This window comes from Gossypium hirsutum, chromosome A06, assembly GCF_007990345.1.
Source record: "Gossypium hirsutum isolate 1008001.06 chromosome A06, Gossypium_hirsutum_v2.1, whole genome shotgun sequence".
NCBI lineage: Eukaryota > Viridiplantae > Streptophyta > Magnoliopsida > Malvales > Malvaceae > Gossypium > Gossypium hirsutum.
In genome coordinates, this window is record NC_053429.1 from 13,116,594 (window position 1) to 13,123,937 (window position 7,344).

Sequence of the window (7,344 nt, forward strand, 5' to 3'; positions counted from 1 at the left end):
CCATAAGGTGGGTTTTCTGAACTGCTTGATCCACCTCCACTTGCTTCGCACTGCATTACTGGGTGGACTTGTGAAGAACTAAGAAAACCGTCAATTTTCTTATTCAAGAGTTCTACCTGATTAGAGAGCATGGTGACCGAATCGATGTTATAAACGCCAGTTGTTTTCGTTGGCTTTGCCCTCATGACTTGCCGTTGATAGTTATTCAGTGACATCTCCTCTATAAATTCATAGGCATTTTCAGGTGTCTTATTATTGATGGTTCTGCTAGCAACTGCGTCAACCATCTGCCGTGTAGAAGGATTCAGGCCATTATGAAAGGTTTGAACCTGTAACTAGGTGGTAACCCATGGTGAGGGCATCTTCTCTAAAGGTCCTTGTATCTCTTCCATGCGTCGTAGAGTGTTTCTGAATCCATCTGCTCAAAAGAAGAGATATCATTACGTAATTTGGCTATTTTAGCCGGTGAAAAATATTTTAATAAAAACTTTTCTGTCATTTGTTCCCAAGTAGTGATTGACCCCTGTGGCAATGAGTTCAACCACTGTTTAGCTTTGTTTCTCAATGAAAAAGGGAATAACCGAAGGCGAATGGCATCATCAGAAATTCCATTTATTTTAAAAGTGTCACAAAATTCTAAGAAATTTTCCAAGTGAGCGTTGGGATCTTCGTCTTGCAAACCATCAAACGGAACAAATTGTTGTATCATTTGAATTGTGTTAGGTTTTAGTTCAAAAGTATTTGCAGCTACAGCAGGTCTAACTATGCTTGATTTAGTTCCTGTTAAAGAAGTTTTAGCATAATCATGCATAGTGCGTGGAGCAGGATTCTGATTAACAGCAATAGCAGGAGGTAGCAGATTTTCTTGGTTTTCAGCCATCTCCTCAGTTGTGGTTGAAGTATCATCCTCTTGCTATTGCTCTGTGTATCGTAAGCTTTGCCTTATTTCTTGTCTATTTCTGCGAACTGTACGGTCGATCTCACCGTCAAAAAGTAGTGGTCCTGACGGGTTTCTTCTTGTCATAAACTAGAAAAACCTGTCAGAAGGAAATAAATGAAGAATTAGAAAAGAAAAGAAAAACTTAAATTGTAATAAAAGTAAAATGGCTAAAGTAATAAAATAGAGTGTTCCTAATATCCTAGTTCCTCGGCAACGGCGCCAAAAACTTGATACGTGATATTTGTGATAGGTTTTAAAGATTTATGAAAGGATCGTTCTTAAGACTAACTTATTATCACGATTAAGGCAAGTGTACCTATCGAATAGTAGTATAGTTCAGCAAGACCAAATTGTCGAACTGAAAGGAACTACGAGTACTAGTATTTACCTCAAAGGAACTACGAGTACTAGTATTTACTTCCTTTTTATTATCTAGCCTAAAAATTAAGAGGTTTGGTTGTGTAAACTAATTACTAACTAAGAATGCACAGAAAGAAAATTTGGGAAAATACTTTTGGGAAAATTTGATTGATTAAGATAATACCTAAGGAAAAATCCACCTAGATTTCACTTGTTATTTGACTCTAAATCAGGCGATTTATTCACTTGACTTGATCCGTAGAAATCCCGAAGTTATATTATTATGTCTCTCGAGACTAATAATGTCTAACCCTAGGTTGAATAATTGAAATCTCTTTCTAATTAACATCCTAGAATTGCATTAACTCGATCTATGGATTCCCTTATTAGGTTTCACCCTAATCCGGAAAAATCATAATACTCTATCTCTAGGCGTGCAATCAACCCCGCTTAATTATGACAAATTTACTTTTAGACAGGGTCTATTCCTCCTCTGAATAAGAGCTTAACTTGAATCAATAACCTGGAATATCAAAACAAGAATTAAGAACACATAATTAAGAACAAGTCAAATATTTATCATACAATTCAGATAATAATAACAAGATCCGTCTTAGGTTTCATTCCCCTTGGGTATTTAGGGGGGTTTAGTTCATACTTATGAAAGAAAACATCTCAAAAGTATAAAGATAACAAAATATAAGAAAACCCAAAAATCCTGAAGGAACTTGAAGGGAGATCTTCAGTCTTGATCCTTGAGTAATTCCTTGCTTCCTACTCTGCGTCCCCTCTTCTAGTGCCTCCTCAGGTGTTTAAATAGGCTTTCGAATGCCTCAGAGCCCCCAAAATTGGCTTTTTCCAGATTGGACTAAACTTGGGCTCGGCAGGGACACGCCCGTGTGCGATTACTCCAGCCCATGGTCAAGGCTATTTAACAAGCACAGGTGTGTAGTATACCCGTGTAAGTCGTGATTCAATACTGCCAAAGGGACACGACCGTGTGACACGCTCGTGTGAGAAAGTCTAGGCCGTGTTGATTTCCCATGTAGGTCCATTTTTGCCATTTTCAGCTTGTTTCTCGCCCTTTTTACTCTCATATGCTCACATAAGTATAAACACATGAAATTAAAGGATTAGGAGCATCGAATTCAGCAATTCTAAGGAGAAATCATCTATAAATGCACTAAGCATGGGATAAAAATATGTATAAATTATGGTTTATGAAATAATTCCTCGAGAAATGACATACCAACAAATGAAAAAATTCATTCGTGATAGTCAGTATTATTTTTGGGAGGATCCTTTTTTGTTTAAACAGTGCGTAGATAATATAATCTGAAAGTGTGTAGCTGAAAGTGAGATTGCTGAGATCTTGTATCATTGTATTCATCTCCAAGTAGGGGACACTTTGGTGGTTCACGGACTGCAGCAAAGATTTTGCAAGCATGTTTCTTTTGGCTTACACTATTTAAAGATGCTTATGCTTATGTGAAGAACTATGATAAATTCCAAAGGATTGGAAATATATCAAGGAGGAATGAGATGCCCTTGACAAAGATTTTGGAGATTGAATTATTTGGAGTATGGGGCATTGACTTCTTATGCCCATTTCCTTCTTCGTATGGGAACAAATATTTCTTAGTTGCTGTGGACTATGTATCCAAGTAGGTTGAAACTGAAGCATACCCTACAAATGATGCTAAGGTAGTCATGCAATTCCTACATTAGCATGTGTTTACATGATTTGGGACACCAAGAGCTATTATTAGTGATGAAGGTTCTCACTTTGTGAACAAATGGCTTAAGTGGTTGCTTGAAAAATATGATGTGAAGTACAAGATTGATGCTGCCTATCACCCCTAGTCTAATGGGCAAGTTGAAAGAGTGAATCGTGAAATCAAAGGTATCATTGAAAGGGTAGTATGCCGTAGTAGAAAAGATTGGTTTCGAAGGCTCAATGATGCATTATGGGTCTATCGAACAACATTTAAAACACCACTAGTAATGACTCCTTCTCGGTTAGTCTTTGGAAAGGCATGTCATTTGCCATTAGAGTTGGAGAGTAAAGATTATTGGGGTTTGAAGCAATTGAAATTTTGATCTTAAGCAAGCCGGTGAGAGAAGGATGTTACAACTTGATGAGTTGGAAGTGCTGAGGTTGTTTTCCTATGAGAATGCCAAAATGTGTAAAGAAAGATCAAAGAGACGGCATGACACCCCTAGCCCATATTCGTCACCAAATTAGGGTCAAGAGGTATTACCGGACATATCAAAACATTTTACAGACATTTCACAAACACATCATAGCATCATAGTTAAACATCATCATAAAGTCCTTTTTTTAGGTCAACGAGACCTTAAACATACATTAGGAAAGAGATCGAGACTATACCGAACACATATAAAATTTTTGAAACTTAACAAAATTTTCTAAGTTACAAAGGTCACACGCCCATATAAACAAGCCATGTGCCTCACATGGCATTAGACACGACCGTGTGTCTACGCCGTGGTAAAACAGGGCATACATATTGTCTTGTCTACACGGTCACCTAACACGCCCGTGTGTTAAGCCTGTGCTCAAAACTGGCTACACGGCCTGGCACACATCCGTGTGTACAACCATGTGGTCTGCTCAGGCTTATTTTGAAATGGCCTTGAGCAACAATGTACAGACACACGCCCGTGTCCCTACCCGTGTGAGCACAAAATAGGCCATTTACAAGGCCAAAATGTCACCCAATTTGAGTCATTCCTACAAGCATCATTCAAGCATCAATATACCACATTTTCAGCCAATTTCAATCTCAAAATATACATCATTCAAGTCATGTTATCATCAGTCTATTTCATGCTCAATATCTATACCAAAACATACCAAAAACATAAGCCAAATTCATTCAATCATACATTAACAACATCTCAATTTCTTATCCATCTTCATGCCAAACTTATACCAAATTTAACAATTAAACACATACCAATTTGACCATACCATTTTCTCATCAGATAAACCATAACAAAACCAAACCATATTCACATCCATTATCAAGCCATATCACTACGCAAAACATATATTTACATCTCAAAACATATTGACATACTTCTAGCCTATACATGCCACATAACCAAATCTCAAAACATTATTTACTGAAATGATAACTGGATAGTGTGATGACGTCTCCATCGACTTCCAACCCGAGCAAATCTCCAAAAATCTATAAACATAGGAAAAACACACAGAATAAGCTTCGAGAGCTTAGTAAGCCATAAGCAAATAAATCTTCACAAGATCATGTATATAATTCAACTTGAATAAGCCAAATTTAGTTAACTTCATACACATATTCAATCACCTTTCTTATATAATCCAACATCACCACATTAAGTAACTACATTAGACTTATTTATCGGTGAACATATAAACTATGCTTTCAATTTCAAATAACGACCATTAGATCATTCATATAAATTAAGCTTACACAATTTCATTACATAACCAACCGAAACATGGTCATTTATTACATTTCATGCATAAAACTATATCAATTTCTTTTTATGAATTTCAAAACCAGAATAACCATAACAAATCACACATCCAAACCATGTTTCATTTTTCATAATTCTCATGTCCGAAACATAAGACCACAATTTCATATAATGAGCATATATAACACATCGTTCATTATCATATATTTTACTTATTGTCATTTGAATCATACTCACATTTCGTATCAGAATTTCATATAAAAATCACATGTACCTGAATCATATATGGCAAAACACAATTACAATTCCACATGTCTCATATAATTCATTTGATCATAGTTCACTTGCTAGTATCCACATATCATTTTCACATAGATCATATATGAACTGATAATAATCATACTCACTTTCATTGTTTAATTTCATATACCTCACAACATACTTGATTCAGATGCACATACTTATATTCATTTATTTCTCGGAATGCCCGTTGAATCGTTTGAAATCAATAAGTATACTCGGATAGCTTAAGAAGCTCGTACAATACCAACGTCCCAAACGTGGAATTATATGTAATCAATATCGATGGCACTGTCCCAGACAGGGTCTTACACAAAATCAAATACGATGCCGATGTCCCAGACATGGTTTACACGTAATCTCTAATTGATGCCAGTGTCCCAAACACGGCTTTACATGATATCTCAAGTCGATGCCAACATCCCAAACGTGGTCTTATACAAAATCATATCTCAAAATCCTATGTCATGACATATGTAACGCCCCTTACCCGTACTCGAGATCTGGACAAGGTACAGGGCATTACTGTGCATGAACATGACATTTCCGGGAAAATTTTGGGCAATAAAATTTTGTTTCAATTGAAAACCAATCAATCATATTCGTAGTGTCCCTATTATGGACCTATGAGGCCCAAGACATACATTGAGAATCGTCTGGGACTAAACCGAGAACTTAAGAAAGTTTTTAGAAAATCTCTTAGGTTAAGCCTCACACGCCCGTGTGGAGGCAATGCACATGTCTGTGTGCTTTGGGACACCCCTGTGTCCCTTACCCGCGTGGAATTAATTGAATTTATTTCTCATTTCGAACCTACAGGGGTTTACACAAGGCTGAGAACACCCCCGTGTCCCTGGCCAGTGTACTTCACACGGCCTAGACATGCCCGTGTTTTCGCCCGCGCCCAAAAACTCGAGTATTCTGTTTATGACGTCATCATGCATTTAGGGGCACACTACCAAGACACATGCCTATGTGCTAGGCCATGTCCTCCACACGGCTGAGACACACGGTCGTGCCTCTACTCGTGTTTTTACTACCTTGCATTCTAACCTAAATATTTTAGGTGCAGAGGACACACGGCCATACCACACGCCCATGAGGTTGACCGTGTGTCACACATGGCCTAGACACACGCCTGTGTGTCTATCGGTGTGGACCTTTTTAGAGGCTACAAATCTAAGCCAATGGTCACCCTTTAGAACCACTCATATTCGCGAAACTCAATGATGTTTAACATGGCCTAAATATGTCTGAATACTACCATAAATGGTCTATTGCATGTTAACCTTATCTTATCAGTTATGTACATGCTAATTTATCCTCTTTGTATTTAGGATTTCCATCTCGTTCAAAAAAAACATTTAGACTGGGCTCATTGTTACAACTCATTGCCAACTATGACCTAACCATCCTAAGTGGTTTGACCACATTTCATATGTCTACTTATAATATACCATATTTAATCACAAACAAGCACAATTAATAGGTCATAGCCTACATCACAATGAGCCATGTCTTATGCCCATATACAAAAAGAATAAGTTTAATATTTAAGCCTTTACGTAGGCCAACCAATGACACATATCACAAAATAACCAGGACCTATACATGTCATTGAAACAAAATAAAATATCTATATACCAAAGCAAAACAAGTTGATGGTGTTGACAATGCTCCAATCATCTTCCAATCTTTACGAGTCCACGAGCTCTGTAAAACATGGAAAGAAGAGGGGGTAAGCAGTAACATGCTTAGTAAGTTCGGATAACGGGAAAGTAAACTTACCAGTTATTTAGCATGCAATCATACAAGACATTTAGGCCAGACATTTGTAGTAAAATTTCCTATCACATATACTCAACCATCAAGTTAGTTTCATGCCAGTACAAAGTAACATCCTTTATAGATCAGTTCAACAATTCAAACATGTCTATTCCCATTTAACGTTTTAATCCCGTTGAATTTCTTGGAATCTCGATGGATATCTCATTTACCATCAAATCATGCAAGTGATCCTTTAAATGCTCACTCCCGTGAACCTCACTTTTATAGCGGGATTACCAATCTAGGCTAAATCCCCTACAACGTAACTCACAGAGTAATGTTTGGATTATCAGTCCAGGCTAAATCCCCTACAATGACATATACTCCTACGACTTCAAGTCTGAATTACCAGTCCAGGCTAAATTCAGATCCTATTCAGATTACCTGTCCGGGCTAAATCTGTCAAGCACACATTCTTCGAGATGCTA

At 37.3% G+C, this 7,344-nt stretch overlaps 1 non-coding gene across 1 annotated transcript; it reads left to right on the top strand.

The window, feature by feature from the left end:
- Positions 1-344: 344 nt before the first annotated feature.
- Positions 345-451, top strand: LOC121230997 (small nucleolar RNA R71). Its single transcript, XR_005929067.1, has one exon. It is a non-coding gene; the product is annotated as a small nucleolar RNA R71 (small nucleolar RNA).
- The last annotated feature ends 6,893 nt before the right edge of the window (positions 452-7,344 follow it).